The sequence below is a fragment of the Scyliorhinus torazame genome, chromosome 15 (assembly GCF_047496885.1).
Source record: "Scyliorhinus torazame isolate Kashiwa2021f chromosome 15, sScyTor2.1, whole genome shotgun sequence".
NCBI lineage: Eukaryota > Metazoa > Chordata > Chondrichthyes > Carcharhiniformes > Scyliorhinidae > Scyliorhinus > Scyliorhinus torazame.
Window position 1 is genome coordinate 120,409,409 of NC_092721.1, and position 17,691 is coordinate 120,427,099.

Here is a 17,691-nt window from a genome sequence, read left to right on the forward strand (position 1 = left end):
CTAGACACGGGAGCGTAGGCCAATCTAATCATTTTGTCAGCGTTGAAATGACTGTGAATCAAGCCGAAAATGGTCCGCAGAACAGTACTCCTAAAGGACTATAATGGTCATGAAATCACAACATTAGGAGTACATGAGCTTGCAGTGACTGTCAAGGACAGAATGTGTATGATAACATTCTCCATAGTGGAGACAGCGCTGAGACGTGTACCTGCTCCACTGAGGGACAAACTGAAGGCGCATAGAGGAACCCACTGACTGGGTTAACTCAATGGTGTGTGTTAAAAAGAGGAATGATGGCTTCCGGTGGCGGCTATGAAGGAGTAAGTCGCACATTTGGTGGCTCCTGCTCTGGTTGGACTTTTGGACCTTTTCCCCCGATTTTCTACTGGACTTGAATTGTAAAACTGATGACAGAGGCAAATATGTACTGAATTTGCAGCACGGTAGCATAGTGGTTAGCACAATTGCTTCACAGCTCCAGGGTCCCAGGTTCGATTCCCGGCTTCGGTCACTGTCTGTGCGGAGTCTGCACATCCTTGTGGGTTTCCTCCGGGTGCTCCGGTTTCCTCCCACAGTCCAAAGATGTGCAGGTTTGGTGGATTGGCCATGATAAATTGCCCTCAGTGTCCAAAATTGCCCTTAGTGTTGGGTGGGGTTACTGGGTTATGGGGATAGGGTGGAGGTATGGGTTGGGTAGGGTGCTCTTTCCAAGAGCTGGTGCAGATTCGATGGGCCAAATGGCCTCCTTCTGCACTGTTGATTCTATGAATTCCCACATCGGTGCATGGAGAGAATGACTAGAAATGCTCGTAAAGGCAGAAACAGAAAGACAGAGAAGGCTTGGGCTGAAGCTGCAGCAGGAGACAGCATAGTGGAGGACCGGACCTCTGGTTTGTCGACCCAGTGGTCACCGGAGCAGCTGATGCAAGTTATTTAGGAAGGCTTTGCTAAGCAGAAACGGGACTGCTTGGACCTGATAAAAGAGTCAATTGAGCGGCTGGAGCTTAGATTGGACGCCCAAGATCGGGCGATCCAGAAGGTAGAGAAGGCGCTGGCTGAGCAGGAGGAAGATCAAACTGCGGTGGAGTTGGAGGAGGCGATGCTGAGAGACCAGAAGAAGGAGCTCCTGGAGGAGGTGGAGGACCTAGAGATGCTGGCAGACCTTGAGCATCGTTGGGCTCCCGGAGGGGTCCGAAGGAGCGTACGCTGGGGCATACATCGCAGATATGTTTGAGAAGTTGCTGGCGATGGGGCATTCTCCCGGCCTTTGGAGGTGGACAGGGCTCACAGAGCACTCGCGAGGAAGCCGCGAATGGGAGAGCCACCGAGAGCAATGGTGATGAGATTCCACAGGTACTTGGATAAGGAGCGTATTCTACAGTGGGCCAAGCAGACACGGAGCTGTAAGCGGGACAACACTATCCTGCGGGTTTACCAAGACCTGTGTGGAGGTGGCCAGGAGAAGAGCAGGCTTCAACCAGATTAGGTCGATCCTTTTTAAGAAAAAGGTGACGTTCGGACTGTTGTATCTGGCCCAGCTCTGGGTCACGCACGAGAACAGCACTTTTAGTTTGAGTCACCTGAGGACGCGCTGGATTTTGCGAAAAGGAAAGGACTGGTGATGGACTGAGAAATTTTGAACTTTGCTGCAACCTTCTTGGGTTTTTTTGTGTTTTTTCGTTCTTTTAAAAAAAAAGTTTCTCATTTTTGTTTTGTGGAAGCTGTTTGTAATGCCTTTTGCATTGATTTGGGACCAGCGGTAGAGCTGAGGAAGTTAAGGTTTTCATTTGCACTTTTGGGGGATGGAGGTGTGCTTGTTTAGATCTTGGTGTTTTTCTGTCGGGCAATTGTGTGGGGATTGTTTGATGTTGGAGTATGTTTGTATGAGCGGGGGGGAGGGTGGAGAGGGAACAATAGGTGGGAGACTATCCGGCGCCAGGGATGGGGGCCACCAAGCTAGCTGGGCGGGCTAGCTCACCGAAGCGCAGTGGGGGGGTGCATATGTTTGGTTTATTAAAGGGGTTGGGTTCAGAGTGTTGTTACTCGGAGGGGAGGGGGTGTAAATGTTCTGCTGACGAGGGAGGGACTTGGGCTAAGGGACAGAGAGGAGGTTGGGGGCGAAGGCTGCCTGGGGGCGGACCGGTGGAGGCGCGGAGCATGGGCTGGAGGTGGGCACAAAAAAGGGAATGGTTGATCGGCGAAGGGGGGGGGGGAACAATGAGCCCCTCAACTAGGCTGATCACCTGGAATGTTTGAGGGTTAAATGGGCCGGTCAAGAGGGCACGTGTGTTTGCGCACCTTAGAGTAACTGACCAGATTAGATTGAGGAAAGGCTGGGTCAGTCAGGTCTTTCACTCGGGACAAGACTCAAAGGCTAGAGGGGTTGCGATCCTGATCAATAAGCGGGTGGTGTTTGAGGTGGGTAGAATAGTCTCGGATGTGGGAGATCGGTACATTATGGTCAGTGGGAAACTGGAGGGGGTGCAGGTGGTATTAGTAAATGTGTATGCGCCAAATTAGGATGAAGTGGAATTTATAATGAGGATGCCGGGGAAGATACCGGACCTGGACTCGCACAGGTTGGTCATGGGAGGGGACTTCAACACAGTTATTGACCCCGGATTGGACAGGGCAAGCTCGAAAATGGGCAGGGTGCCAGCAATGGCAAAGGAACTATAAGGGTTCATGGAGCAGATGGGGGGGGGGGGGGGGGGGGGGGTGGATCCATGGAGATTTGGGCAGCCGAGGGTGAAGGAGTTCTGCTTCTACACACACGTGCATAAAGTGTACTCCCGAATTGATTTCTTTATTTTGAGCAGGGGTGGTGGTACTCGGCGATCACAATCTCAGACCATGCTCCGCACTGGGTTTACCTGCAGGTTAGTAAAGACAGTAACCAGCGCCCGCAATGGAGGTTAGATGTGGGACTTTTGGCTGACGAAGGGGTGTTCGAGCGACTGAGGAAATGTATCAGAACTACCTGCAGGTCAACGACACGGGGGAAATTTCAGCAGCGGTGGTCTGGGAAGCACTGAAGGCGGTGGTCAGAGGGGAGCTGATCTCGATATGGACCCATAGGGAGAAGGTGGACAGGGCAGAGACAGACCGACTGATAAAGGAGATACTACAGATCGATAGGAGGTGTGCGGAGACCCCAGACGCAGAGCTTTTAAGGGAACAACAGAGGATACAGGCGGAGTTCAGCTTGTTAACCACAGGGAGGGCGGTGGAGCAGCTGAGAAAGGCGAGGGGGGCGATCTATGAACATGGGGAGAAGGCCAGCAGAATGCTTGCACAGCAGCTTAGAAAGAGGGAGGCAGCCAGGGAGATAGGGAAAGTAAATGACGGGAGATGGGAACCTGGTTGGAGATTCAGCAGGGGTGAATAAGGCGTTTAGGGATTTCTACAGTAGGCTGTACAGGTCGGTACCCCCTACGGGGCCGGAGGGGATGAGGCACTTCTTGGAGGGGCTGAATTTCCAAAAGGTGGACGGGGAGCTGGTGGAAGGGCTGGGGGCCCCGATCGGGTTGGAAGAGATAGTGGAGGGTCTGAAGGCCACGCAGTTGGATAAAGCCCCGGGGCCGGACGGGTACCCAGTGGAGTTTTATAAAAAGTTCTCTGGGATATTGGGGCCGGTGTTGATGAGGATGTTCAATGAGGCAAGAAAAATAAGGGTGCTGCTCCCGACGATGTCACAGGCCACGATTTTGCTGATTCTTAAGCGGGACAAGAACCCGGAGCTGTGTGGGTCCTACAGGCCGATATCCCTGTTGAAAGTGGTGCTAAATTGCTGGCCAAAATTTTGGCCTCCAGGGTTGAGGATTGTGTTCCGGACATTATTGGGGAGGACCAGACGGGGTTTGTTAAGGATAGGCCATTAGTGGCCAATGTAAGAAGGTTGTTAAACGTGATCATGGTGCCCCCAGAAGGTAGGGAGGTGGAGGTAGTGATCGCAATGGATGCAGAAAAGACTTTTGATCGGGTAGAATGGGATTATCTGTGGGAGGTACTGGGACGGTTCGGATTTGGGCGGGGCTTTATTGACTGGGTCAGGTTGCTGTATCAGGCTCCTGTGGCAAGCGTACGGACGAATAGGACTACACCGGACTATTTTAAACTGTATCCTCTGAGAGCCTGAAGGGGCTGGTCTGGGGGGGGGGGGGGGGGGGGGGGGGGGGGGGGGGGGGGCGCGGGAGTCTCGCTCTATGCAGACGACCTGCTTCTGTATGTATTGTCATGTGAGAGTACCTTTAAACTTCTGTGACTCCAGATGGTATATACCAATTCGAAGTTATGCCATTTGGCATGAAAAATGCCCCAGCCATATTTCAACGGTTAACTAACAAAGTTGTTTCAGGATTACCCAATTGTGCGGTTGTCACTGGCTGGGAGGGTGCAGACGGTGAAGATGACGGTCCTCCCGAGGTTCCTGTTTGTATTTCAGTGTCTCCCCATCTTTATTCCGCGGCCCTTTTTTAAGCGGGTCAACAAAGTTATCACTGGCTTCATTTGGGCGGGCAAGACACCCCGAGTAAGGAAGATAATGCTTGAGCGGAGTCGTGGAGAGGGCGGGCAGGCGCTGCCAAATTTGAGTATCTATTACTGGGCAGCGAATATAGCCACGATCAGGCAGTGGGTGGTGGGGGAGGGGGAGGCATGGGAGCGTATGGAGGCAGCTTCATGCAACGACACCAGTCTGGGGGTGTTGGTAACTGCACCTCTGCCATTCCCGCTGGCATGGTACTCCTCCAGCCCCATGGTGGTGGCGGCCCTGAGAATCTGGGGACAATGGAGGAGAAATGTGGGAGCAGAGGGAGTATCGGTCTGGTCCCCAATTTGTAATAATCACCGGTTTGCCCCGGGAAGTATGGACGGGGAGTTCCGGATATGGCGGAGAGCAGGGATTGAGAGGATGGGGGATATGTTTATAGAGGGTAGCTTCCCGAGTATGAGGACGCTGGAGGAGGAGTTTGTGTTGGCGAGGGGAAAAAAATTCAGGTATCTGCAGATGCAGGACTTCCTACGTAAACAGGTGTCAACCTTCCCGCTCCTACCCCTAAGGGGGATTCAGGACAGGGTAGTTTCCAGAGGGTGGGTCGGAGAAGGGAGCGTCGCTGACATTTACAAGGAACTTATGGGGTCAGAGGAGACGCAGACCAAGGAGCTGAACCGCAAGTAGGAGGAGGAGCTGGAAGGAGAGATAGAGGATGGTCGATGGGCGGACCCGTTGAGTAGAGTCAACGCATCCGCAACATGTGCCAGGCTCAGCCTGATACAATTCAATGTTTTTCAGCGGGCTCACATGACAGTGGCCTGGAGGAGCAGATTCTTTGGGGTGGATGACAGGTGAGCAAAATGTGCGGGAGGACCAGCGAACCATGTCCACATGTTCTGGACGTATCCGAAGCTTAGGAGATTTTGGCAGGGGTTTGCAGATGTGTCATGTCCACGGTATTAAAAGCAAGGGTGGCACTGAGTCCAGAGGTGGCAATTTTCAGGGTTTCAGAAGACCCGGGAATCCAGGAGGAGAAAGATGCAGAAATTCTAGCCTTTGCTTCCCTGGTAGCCTGGAGATGGATACTATTAGCTTGGAGGGACTCAAAGTCCCCAAAGTCGGAGACCTGGCTATCGGACATGGCTAGCTTTCTCTGTTTGGAGAAAATCAAGTTCGCCTTGAGAGGGTCACTGTTAGGGTTCGCCCGGAGGTGGCAACCATTCGTCGACTTCTTCGTGGAAAATTAATCGTCAGCAGAAGTGGGGAGGGGTTAGTTTAGCTTAGAGTAGGGGGTTAATAAAGGTGGGACCTGTAAGGAAGGGAGACAGCTTTTGCACTATGTTTATAGTTTCATATACATTGTTTATTTTGTTGTTGTTACAATGCCAAAAATACCTCAATAAAATGTTTATTAAAAAAAAAAGAGAAATGGTGACTTGAGGATGTGCATGGACCCCAAAGACTTCAAACCTTAACATCAAAAGGGAGCAGTACCCAATTCCAAAGAGGGAAGAAATAGCGTGCGAGGTGGCTGGAGCGACATGTTTCAGGTAGTTGGATGCATCACAAGGCTTCTGGCAGCTCAAGCTGGACAAAGGCAGCACAAGGCTGTGCATGTTTAATGCACCCTTCAGGCATTACTGCTTCCTGAGAACGCCGTCCTGCATAATTTTGCGTCTGAAATTTTCCATTGTGCCATGGAGCACGTAGTTGAAGTGTTACCAGGTGTCTGCATTTATATCGATGATTATGTCATAATCTGGGGTTCCACATGTGAGGAGCATGATGAAAGACTTCTCCGAATTCTACAATGGGTGAAGGAAAATGGCCTCAAGCTCAATAAAACAATGTCAAATCGGGGTTGATACCATCACCTTTTTAGGGGCAGGCTCTCGGCACAAGGTGTGCAGCCGGATAATGAAAAGATAAAGGCTATTCTGATGATGTCACATCCCATCAACAAAAATGGCATCTTACCCATACTAGGGATGATCAACTTCATTGGCAAGTTTATTCCCAACCTGGCCTCCAAAACTTCCCAACTACAAGACTCGATAAAAAAGGTTGTAGTGTTTCAATGGTCTCCCAAACATGAGCAGGAATGGCAAGCATTGCGTATCTCACTGACAACAGCGCCAGTCCTCGCATTGTGTGACCCGGCAAAAAAGACAAAAAGTTCGACCGATGCGTCTCAGGATGGCCGAGAAGCAGAATTGCCGCAGCAGGGTGCAGTATGCCAGTGGTATACACGTCCAGAGCGACGTCCGAAATGGAGCACAGGTATGCACCGATTGAAAAAGAATGCCTTTGGTTAGTCACGAGTTTGGAAAAATTCCATGACTTTGTGTATGGGCTTCCGACGTTTCTGGTGGAGACTGACCACAGGGCATTTGTAACCATTGTGCAGAAGAATTTAAGCCAAATGTTCCCAAGAATACCGCCCGAATGATGAAGCTCCAGCGCTACGATTCTTTTTTAAAAATAAATTTAGAGTACCCAATTCATTTTTTCCAATTAAGGGGGTGTGTGGGGGTGAAACCCATGCAAGCACGGGGAGAATGTGCAAACTCCACACAGACAGTGACCCAGAGCCGGGATCGAACCTGGGACCTCGGCGCCGTGAGGCAGCAATGCTAACCACTGTGCCACAGTGCTGCCCAGCGCTTCGATTCTGACCTCATTTATACACCAGGCAAGCACCTTACTGTCCCTGACAGGCTTTCTTAAGCCACCAGCATCAAAGAGGTACACTTGGTTGATGAGGATGTGCAACTACATGTCAATTTTGTCGCTTCCAGCCTCCAATGAGAAGTCGCGCGTAATAAAGGCAGAAACAGCCAAGGATGTAGTCCTACAAAAGGTAGTCAAGTGTCTCCGAGAGGGATGGCCGAAGGGTTCCTGCTCGGGTTACTACAATGTGCGGTCAGAATTGAGTGAAGGAAATGGCCTTCTACTGCGACAGCATAGGATTGTAATTCCGCATTCCTTGAGGACTTTCATGCTCAAGAAACTCCATGAAGGGTACTTGGGCATTCAGAAGTGCCAGGCATCGGCCAAGACATTGCAGGCATGGTCGACCACTGTGACACATGTCAGAAATTCCACTGCCAGCAAAGCAAAGAGCCGATGCATGTGGGTGAAATCATCATAAGTCCATGGCAGAAAGTGGGCATGGATCTTTTCCATTTCAATGGGAGAGATTACCTTGTAGTTATTGAATACTTCCTGAATTATCCGGAGGTAGCACAGTTGGCAAACTCGACTGATCGTGTGTCGTACAACATGCTAAACCGATGTTTGTCCGGCACGGTATACCAAGTATTGTTATGTCTGACAATGGTCCTTGTTTCAAAAAATTATGAGTGGACTGAATTTACCTGTCACTATGATTTTAGGCCCATCACCTCAAATCCTCTATATCCCCAGTCAAAAGGGAAGGCAGAAAAGGGTGTGCACATTGTAAAACAGCTGCTGAAAAGGCCATTGAAATCCAGAAAGACATCTATCTGGCACTTCTAAGCTACCATTCGGCGCCACTTGTCTATGGACTGTCGGCAACACAGCTGCTAATGAATAGACAGCTGCGGACGACCCTGCCTTCCATTGCAACTCACCTTGTGGATCAAGGACTGGAGTGGAAACTGCTTTTTCAAAAGAGGAGGCAGAAAGGGTTCTATGATAGATCCAAAAGGAAGCTCCAGCCACTGCATCCAGACCTTCAGACTCAAGGATGCCAATGGAAATGGATGGTTAAGACTTGCAAAGGTTTTGCAACAGGCAGGACCACAATCATTTCTGGTTCTGACTGAGGATGGTTCAGTCTTGCGAAGGAACCGAAGAGCGCTATTGAAAGTGCAATGGCCTTTCATGCTGTAATTCCAAAACACTTCAAGAGGACACAGACCACCCAACAGAGCTAGCAATCAGAGAAGCATGCGCAACTGGCCAATTCAGCCATCACTCTGGAGATCAACCTGATTACAGCGTAAACATGACAAACTGAACTTGTAATAAACTGTGGACAATATATTTTAACGTTATCATGAATATTAGGTTGTTTAAAGAACAGTAAATATTAATACTTCCAAAGGAAGGGGGACGTGGTGATATGCATGTATCCATCAATGTATATAGTTGCATATCAGTGCACATAGTTATCGGTACTACCTCCGACCAGCAGGTGGCGTCAGATATCTATCATGTGACTGGAGACACAAGCCAGTTGGTAGTAAGTCGTACAAGAAGACTGTCGCACTTAAAGTAGCTCCAGGAGAATTCACTGAATTCATTTAGTAGCCATCGTCTGTATCATAGTTCATTAGTTATCTTTCCAAGTGTTTGTTAATAAATCATCTTTTTAGTTAAACAACTAGAACATCATTACCACGGCTATATCACAGAACAGAACACTGAGGCGTGACATCCTCTGCCGCGATCGCACAGACATCCATCAAGAAAGGACACCACCCCCACATGTGAGGCAGTGGCCATGATGGTGAGCGTCAACTCGCTGCATAAGAAGATGGGGCAACAGTCAGAAGATGATGAATGAGCTTATTTGTGCAGCCAGGGTAAGTCTGCCTCCTAATGTATACTGTTGCACCCCTTCACACACCCTATCACATCTCCATGGTGATCTCTCTCCTAACCACCTCATGGGCCCCAACACTTCTCATGGTGCCCTCGCACCCCCGCACACACCCTATGGTCCCCCCAGTAGATGATCTGCTCCTCACATTCCCGCTCCAACTCAATGTCCCATGCATGCCGCATTCATCACCATTTGATCCAGGAGGACTCGTGTCTACACTCTTCCCACCTGTTTAATTGCAGGTCAAACTCAAACACAACCGGCCTGAATGGACACAGTCTGCTGGAGAGCTCTTGAGCTGACAGGACAGGAGTAGGACCGTACCTGTGCAGAGGACGAGTGGGAGCAGCAGACAAAAGTGAGACCCCTCAAGACATACAGCCATGGAGCAAACCTCACATGAGTTAACTTTCTCCCATCATTCATCCCTTGTGATGCACTACTGCCATTTTACTTCCCTTGCAGGTCAATCAGTCGACCAGCCAGACCATCCTCATGCCCTCTGGACACTGGAGACCAGAGCAGCTCTGAGGAAGGTATCTCAGAGACAACCATCAAGGAGCTGTCAAAGCTGTCACCCTCACCCTCCACCAGCACAGACACTCACACCTCAGTGGGATTAAGTGGTAGGCAAGCTTCTGGGTCACTCATTGGTGAGCACCTCAAAGCTGAAGGTCCACAGCAGGCGGAAGAAGTAACATCCCAGTGATCCATCACTCGGAGAGATGCAGTAGCCTAGGACTCTGCCACGCCCCTGCAAACTACCCCACCCCGAGATGCCGATTCTGAACCCCACCATCCCCTCAACCCTGAGTTAAACTTATCTGGGTCCCTCACATCTACTCCGATGCCCTCTCAGCAACCAGCAACCTGGATGTTAATGGCGATCTGAGCGCTCACTTCCAATATCCCCTTCGGCGGTGAGGTTGCCAGGTTCTTGTTTTCATACAGCTGTTGTAAATTACACCGACGTAACATCATGCCGGTAACTGATGAATATTTATTGAGGGGCGAAGTCCTAGCGATAAGGCTCTCTAATGATATCACAAAATATTGAGTGATATTCCCACTCGCACCTGGCATGGTGAACCACGAGAGAACCTCGAATCGGGCTCCACGCCGTGAGCAAAACCTCAAGTGAGTCATCCAATTCAGCAACCAGCATGATCTGGATCATGCTCTTGCTAGCTGTGATCTAGGTAATGATATTTATATGAGCCATTTAGAATCACCTAAATATCCCAAAACCGTATTCACCTGGTGCCCAGGAATCAGTGGCCACACCTGCGAGGTCTCAATCAGGCACCGTTAGCACTGGCTTCCACAATTGTGGACCAAGTGTAATGGCACTTTGTGTGGGGGGAGGCGGTTTGCAAGCCATTACAGACACTTGGGTGGTTGGGGACAGGACAAGATAGTACCCAGGCAATCCCGCTGGCACTTGGGCAGCTGAATACTGCCAACCTGGCATCCTGGCCGTGCCAACCTAGGAGCCAGACTAGCAGTGCCTAGGTGCCATCTTTGCACTGGCAAAAATCAGGGTTGGAGGGGTGCCATGCCCATGGAAGAGGGGTTGAGTGGGCCACAAAAAAGTTAGCTGGGTGAATGGGGGGGTCCTGAAATCGGGGTGTTCTGAAAGGTGGGTGTAGAGATCGGGGTTACCTTTCAAAATGGCACCCCGATCTGTGAGGTTCAGGTCCTACTAGTAAGCTCAGCTTCCCAGTGTAGGAAAACTTTCTAAGTGTGGCCTCGATGGGGCGAAAATCCCTGTGGCCCATAAAAACAGTAAAGTGCCATTTAATCGCAATATCAATCTTGGCACTGCAGCCGTCGAGAAACACCCCGGCCAAAACCAGACGTGCAAATTTTTCCAGTGAATCACGGCCGTAAAAATTAATCTCCTGGGCTTCTGTGGGCGAGCGAGAATTGTGTTTTCCAATTCTCGTCGAATTTCCCATCCTCAGCGCCGTTCTCACCGAAAGTTAATGCGGGTTCAAAATCTCCCAGAAGGCCTCTTGTTGGAATCTCAAGGCACGTATTTGTTGTATTATTAACGTGAACATATTAATGTTATGATAATTGAACTCAATTTACAAACCAAGTAACGTCTGTTAGAAAGTAAACTTCTATGTCAGGAGCTGTAAATCTATTTTATGAAATTCTGGAAGTATAATTAGTATGCCATTAGCACATATTGAATTATACTAATTAAGTGTCATTTACATACCAAATTAGGTTATTTAAAATACATTCTCCATTAACTTACAAGCTGAAGTCGGTCTGTCAACCAGGAACAATCGTGTTAAAATGTCTCTTCTACAGGCAGGCTATGATGTGTCTTGGTTGCACTCCATAAAGAAGGTCCGCTCATCTGTCTGTATGCTTATTACAAATAGTGGTGCAGAGCCTATCACTTAAGTAGACTGCCCATGTTGATAAAATTCCTCACATATTATTTACTTAAAATCTCAAGTACCTCTTACTTTTATCTGTTTAAATCAGAGATTTATTTCTTCGTCATTAATCAAATGATCTGAACAACTGGTAGCTTCTATGTAACTGTTAATATCAGGGAAAAGCTTTCTTATATGTAGCTTAGACATTCTACTATGCTTGTTCAGAGCTTTTGTCTAACTTACGAGACTGGATTTTTCTCTTTCACACCAACAAATCAAGGAAAATCAAACTGGCATATTGCTACTCCAACTTCGACTCTTCTTCTGTCCCAGCAGGGTAGGCCACCAGCTACGCATTCACTGACCTACTACATGGCATTGTCAAGAGGGAGACGAGGCCGACAGCAAAGATTATTTCACTGCCTTTCACTGAAAAGGGTGGTGGTTGTCCCTGGGTCAACAATGAAAGACATCTGTTTGCAATCCAGACTGCCAAGTTCCTGTGGTAGATCAGCTCAAGTACTAACCTTCTATTTGATATTTGGCAACTTTAAATAAAAAGAAATGTAATTCGATGTTTCACCCAGTGGAAGACTTGGGAGGCACGATGGCACAGTGGTGAGCACTGCTGCCTCACAGCGCTCGGAACCTAGGTTTGATTCCAACCTTGGGTGACTGTGGGGTTTGAACATTCTCCCCATGTCTGCATGGGTTTCCTCCTGGTGTTCAAGTTTCCTCCCACAGTCTAAAGATGTGCAGGCTAAGTTGCGGGGATACGGCGGGAGAGTGAGCCAAGGTAGGCTGCTCTTTCAAAGGGTCAGTGTAGGCTCGATAGGCCAAATAGCCTCCTTCTACACTGTAGGAATTCTATGATTCTAAGATTAACTGCTATTGGTGGGATTTCAAAAAAAGGCTTAAAAAAATGAAGAAAGCAATAAATTGACAAATGAAAAGCAGTTTTTGAAAATTTTTTTACAATCGCCTTATAAAAAAAACGCCATATCCATTGTAATTTCCAAATGATGGTAAAATGACCAAAGGTCAAGTGTAAGTTTTTTTATTGTGTCAACGGTGGTTCAGTTGGTCGCAGACTTGTCTCTGAATTGCAAGGTTCTGGGTTCAAAGCCCACTCCAGGGTGTGAGCATAACAATCAAGGCTGACACCGCAATGGAACACTGAGGCGGCTGCTGTATTGTTGGAGGTGCTGTATTTATCATGAAAATATAAACTGAGGCCTGCTTGGGAACCTAAAAGCTCCTATGGCATTATTTTGCAGATGTGTGGCGGAGTTCCCCTCATATCTTGGCTATGTTTATCCCTCAATCAGCCCCCCCAAAATTATCTGGTCATTATTACATTGCTGTTTGTGAGAGCTCGCTACGTGTATATTGGCTGCTGTGTTTCCTATATTACAACTGTAACCACAATTCAAAACATACCTCATTGGTGGTTATGAAAAGCACTATATAAATTCAAATCATTCTTTTTTGACAGGGAACAGATCCCAGGCTTCCTTGGAGATAAAAGTTGTGCCTTCACCATTTGTATCATTTTCAGGCTTTTGTGCGCTTAGATTTTCTCATTACCCTATTTGAATGAAGGAATAAGATATATTATATCTTAAGTTACAAACCCTCGGTATACTAAACTTCCAGTTTCATTCAATGTTGTCACATGCCATAACCTTATATAGAGTGATGTTTAGCGGTTGTTGATTACCTTACCTTCAGTTGTTTTGGTCTGAAGCACTGGAATTCCCTCTCTTCCTCTCCACTTATTTCTTGTTCTCCTGGATCCCCCTTAAAACCTACATCTTTGACACGCATTTTGGTGCCACTTCTTAATATTTATTTTGTTAGCTTGGTGACAATTTTAGACAGATTACAATTCTGTGAATCACCTTAGGACATATTTCTACATCATAGATGCCATAGAAATGCGACTACTGTATCTGTAACCAAATATGATGCAATTGTGAGCATGCCTTGGAGTGCCAAACAGGATAACATTTCTTGCACCCCTCTCATGTTGCATTTACCTTTGCATTTATACTTTTGTATCTTAAAAACACAGAGGGCTGGATTCTCCGATTCTGGGGCTATTTCCCCACGCCGGCATGGGAACGGTGGCGCTTTACGGCAGAGAAAATGGCGCAAAACGGCCACCGTTCCCTGTTTTGCTGGAGGGCTAGCAGGATGGCAGTGTAGAGCACCCGACTCTAGCTGCTGATACACCCCGGAGAATTGCCGTGGCCGCGCATGCGCACAGCGGCAGCCTGCTGCAGCCGCACCATGCTACATGGCGGAGGCCGCTCGCGCGCCCCAGACCACCTCCCACAGTGCCCCCAGCCTCTAATAATGTCCCCCCTGCCCACGGACCGGCCCTCCCCCGACTGTGGCAGCGCTGGACTAAGCCCACAGCCATCACACCGAGTTCCCGCCGGATGAGAGCACACGTGATCAACGCCGTCGGGAACTCAGCCATTCGGGGGTGGATCATTAGGGGGCGGGCCTCAGGAAATGTTCTGAGGCCATCGATACGTGGCGCGGCATACTCCTAGAGTACGCTGCTTTGGAGGGCATAGAACATTGCGAAAGCAGTGCCACCCCTGATTTGACCAGAAACTTGGATTTTCTAGGCGATCACCAAACGCAATTTTGGTGTCGGCGACCGGAGAATCCAGCCCAAAGTCTTTCAGGTCATCATTGTATCTCAAACCACTTTACAACCACTGAATTACTTTTAAAATGTGGTCACTGCTTTTTTGCGAGCAGATTCAGCAGTCAATTTGTGAACAATATTGTCTCACAAACAGCAATGACCATTTTCATGCTGCTGATCGAGATATAAATGTTGCCCAGGGTATCAGGAAATGTCTCTGCTGTTCTTCTATTAAGGGAATAGTATTTTTTACATGAACCTGAGCAACCAGATGGGGCCTGACTTGAATGTCTCGTTGGAAAGACAACTGTATAAATGAAGCAATATTTCCTCCATACATCACTGAATCTATATTTGGCTCCTGAAGTGGAATTTGAAAGCAGAAGTGGTGTATAACTGGTGAATGATCCAATATCACCCCATTTATACCATTGCCAAAAGTTCAACTGACCTCCACGATCTGGTGGCTTAGTGGCAGGACATAAATGAATCTTAAACATTATGAATTATTATATGGGTATATTGATTTATACATTTATTTAAGTTGTTGAATTTTCAAATCGTAAGTTAAGTATCAGAACTGAAACAGTGATTAAGCCTATGCCTCCCAAGCTTTCATATATTTGGTTTTGGATTTGTAAATAGTGCCTACTCATGACAATAGCCTGACTTTTTCAGGGGTGCGGCTTGCCAGTGACCTCAAAAAAAGCTGCCCACAAAGACTTCAGTTCAGATTGTTAACAAGTTGAAGAGCATGTCTGTCATGGCAAAAATCTTGGAGGTTCTAAGTCCCGCCTCCAGACACAGTATGTTCCATTTTTGCAGGATAAAATGGAGTCGTATCAGGGTTCACGCATGAACAGGTTATGGAACCAGCTGGCCATTTAAATCACCAGTTGCCTCCACTGAAGTGAGATTTTGGTAAACCAGGAGTGTGAAGGCTACAGTATGCAAATTAGACCAGGTTTTGGGAAGCCTGAAATAGATCGGTTCATTTGGATAGCCAGGATACCTCTTTGTAGATGTAAGATACCCCTTCAGATCTGGTCTCAGGACACCTTTAGTAGAAGTAAGACACCCTTTAGGGGAGGTAATACATTCTTTGGGGGATTATTAAAAGTAAACATGTTTGTGGGTAAAGAGTGCATAAATGCATTGGAACTGTTAAGCTGTCAAGGAACCTTCAAACTGTCAATGAACTGTCAGAAACTGTCAAGGACCTGTCAAAGCTGTCATGGAACTGTCAAACGTACTAGGTGAATTGGCATGGAAGGGGTAATATTAAAGAGTGGTGGACGGGGGGGGGGGGGTATGGGCTTGCATGAGTTAGCAATACATTGGCACAGGGCTTATTAAAGGACATGTGATATGGGGGCATTGGTAGCAATGAGCCTTCGCATGGGTGGAGGTATGAGGTGGCATAGATTGGCATGAATGGGGCATGGGGGTGCGTCGGGTGTGAGGGTGAGTGCTGAGAGCTTGTGAGTTTCCAGGGGGTACTCAATTTATAATCCAGCACCCCGACCCCGGAACAAACATCCGACCTGTAGTGGCCATTTTTAAAGACCGTGTTTGCAGAGCCAGAAATGGTTCCATCCTTGTGCACCTGAACTGAACCAGGGGCGTTATTCTCCGCCGGCGGGAGTCTCTGTTTTGCCGGCGCCCGGGGGCTTCCCGACGGCGTGGGGCTGCCCCACAATGGGAAACCCCATTGACCGGCTGGTGTAACGGAGCATCCCGCCGGCGGGTCGGGGCAGAAATGTGGCGGGGCGGGATGGAGAATTTCGCTCCTGAAATCTGGGCCTTAGCCTGCCCTAGAGTGAATATTTTCTCCAAACCAATGTTGCTTTGGAGTTGGCATCATTTATACAGGATCTGTGGCATCCAAACTGGCAAGCAACAGGCAAGCTGCTCTGCCAATCAGATTGAATTATTCTCACCGACAGCAAAGTTGTGAGTATAAAGCGTGGAATAAATTTCACAGTTTCACCATTGTACATAAAGTGGGATAAAGATTTGGCTCTCATTTTGGATTAAGAGAATAACTTAAATATCATAAACATACTTCAAGAACTAATGTAAAAGTATTTTCACTATTTTTAAAAACCATGATGTTTCTTATTACTTAAAGTACTTTGTTAAAACTCAGTTAGATTTAACATTTTTATTGATTTGTACAAAAAGAATAGTCTGTTAAAAGTTGCAATTCACATCAAATAAATAATTCCACATAAAGTATCAGTAGAGCTTCAGTTGGTAGGATTTTAATCTCTGAATCACAAGGTCCTGGGTTCAAGTCCCACTCTACAATTAAGGCACAAAGGTGAAGATTGACACTGCAGTATAGTACTGAGGGAATACTGCACTGTTGGAGGTGCTGTTGTTGCATTAAACAGTAAACTGAGGCTCCATCTGCCTCCTCGAGTGTTTGTAAGAGATCCCCTCGCAGTGGTTCAAAGAAGAGCATGGGAGTTTTCGTCAGTGTCCTGGCCAATATTTATTCCTCAATCAACATCACAAAAACAGTTTATCTGGTCATCGTCACGTTGCTTTTTGTGAGAGTTTTTTGTGTGAAAACTGGCTGCCGTGTTTCCTACATTACAACAGTGACTCACTTCAAAAAGTACTTCATTGGTTATAAAGTCCTTTCAGATGTCTGGTGATTACGAAAACTCTATAAGCCTTAAACTGCATATGTGAAGATGGTAACAGCATTACCTGTAGAAAAGCATAATAATAATCTTTATTGTCACAAGTAGGCTTACATTCACACTGCAATGAAGTTACTGTGAAAAAGCCCCTAGTCGTCACATTCCGGCGTCTGTTCGGGTACCCAGAGGGAGATTCAGAATGTCCAATTCACCTAACAGCACGCCTTACGGGACATGTGGGAGGAAACCGGAGCACCTGGAGGAAACCCACGCAGGCACGGGGAGAACATGCAGACACCGCACAGACAGTGACCCAAGCCGGGAATCGAACCTAGGACCCTGGCGCTGTGAAGCAACGGTGCTAACCATTGTGCTACCGTGCCACCCTGACAGTAACTTTCAGATTTCCAAATTTAACTGCATATATGCATAGACCAGAAATTGTTGTCAGTTTTATACCGTGATACCAGAAAGCTCTGTAAGTTCCACCATCATTACGACCACAAATTTCAGGCCAATAGACTGCATGTGGTTATTGGAAGAAATGGGCTTGATGCTTTCAAAGATCTTTTCTTACTTCATGTTCTTTTGTGCACAATGTAATTAGAAATAAGAAGACAACTTAATGTGATAACGTAGGACTTCATCGATTTCACAGACCCTTTGCTACAAGATTGTACCATGCCCCAGCTTCCATGCATCATAATTGGTTAATTATGTTCAGCCTACTACACAGCTAAATCAGAACTGTGCCTTTGTTTTGGAATCTATAGCCCACCACTTTTTTGTTGTCATTAAATGCCATCACTTGTTCTCAATTAAATATGTCTGAGATCGCTTTGCTTTCCTCGCTCATCTTGTTACATTTAACGTTGCTGTCACATGCAAATCAC

General features: G+C 47.5%; 1 long non-coding RNA gene across 1 annotated transcript in view; it reads left to right on the plus strand.

The window, feature by feature from the left end:
• The window catches only part of LOC140391429 (uncharacterized), a 33,045-nt gene extending 24,060 nt beyond the window's left edge, over positions 1 to 8,985 (plus strand). The window contains exon 3 of the long non-coding RNA XR_011935062.1: positions 8,860 to 8,985. This is a non-coding gene — a long non-coding RNA (uncharacterized lncRNA). The remainder of the gene's footprint in view (positions 1 to 8,859) is intronic.
• Positions 8,986 to 17,691: the final 8,706 nt, after the last annotated feature.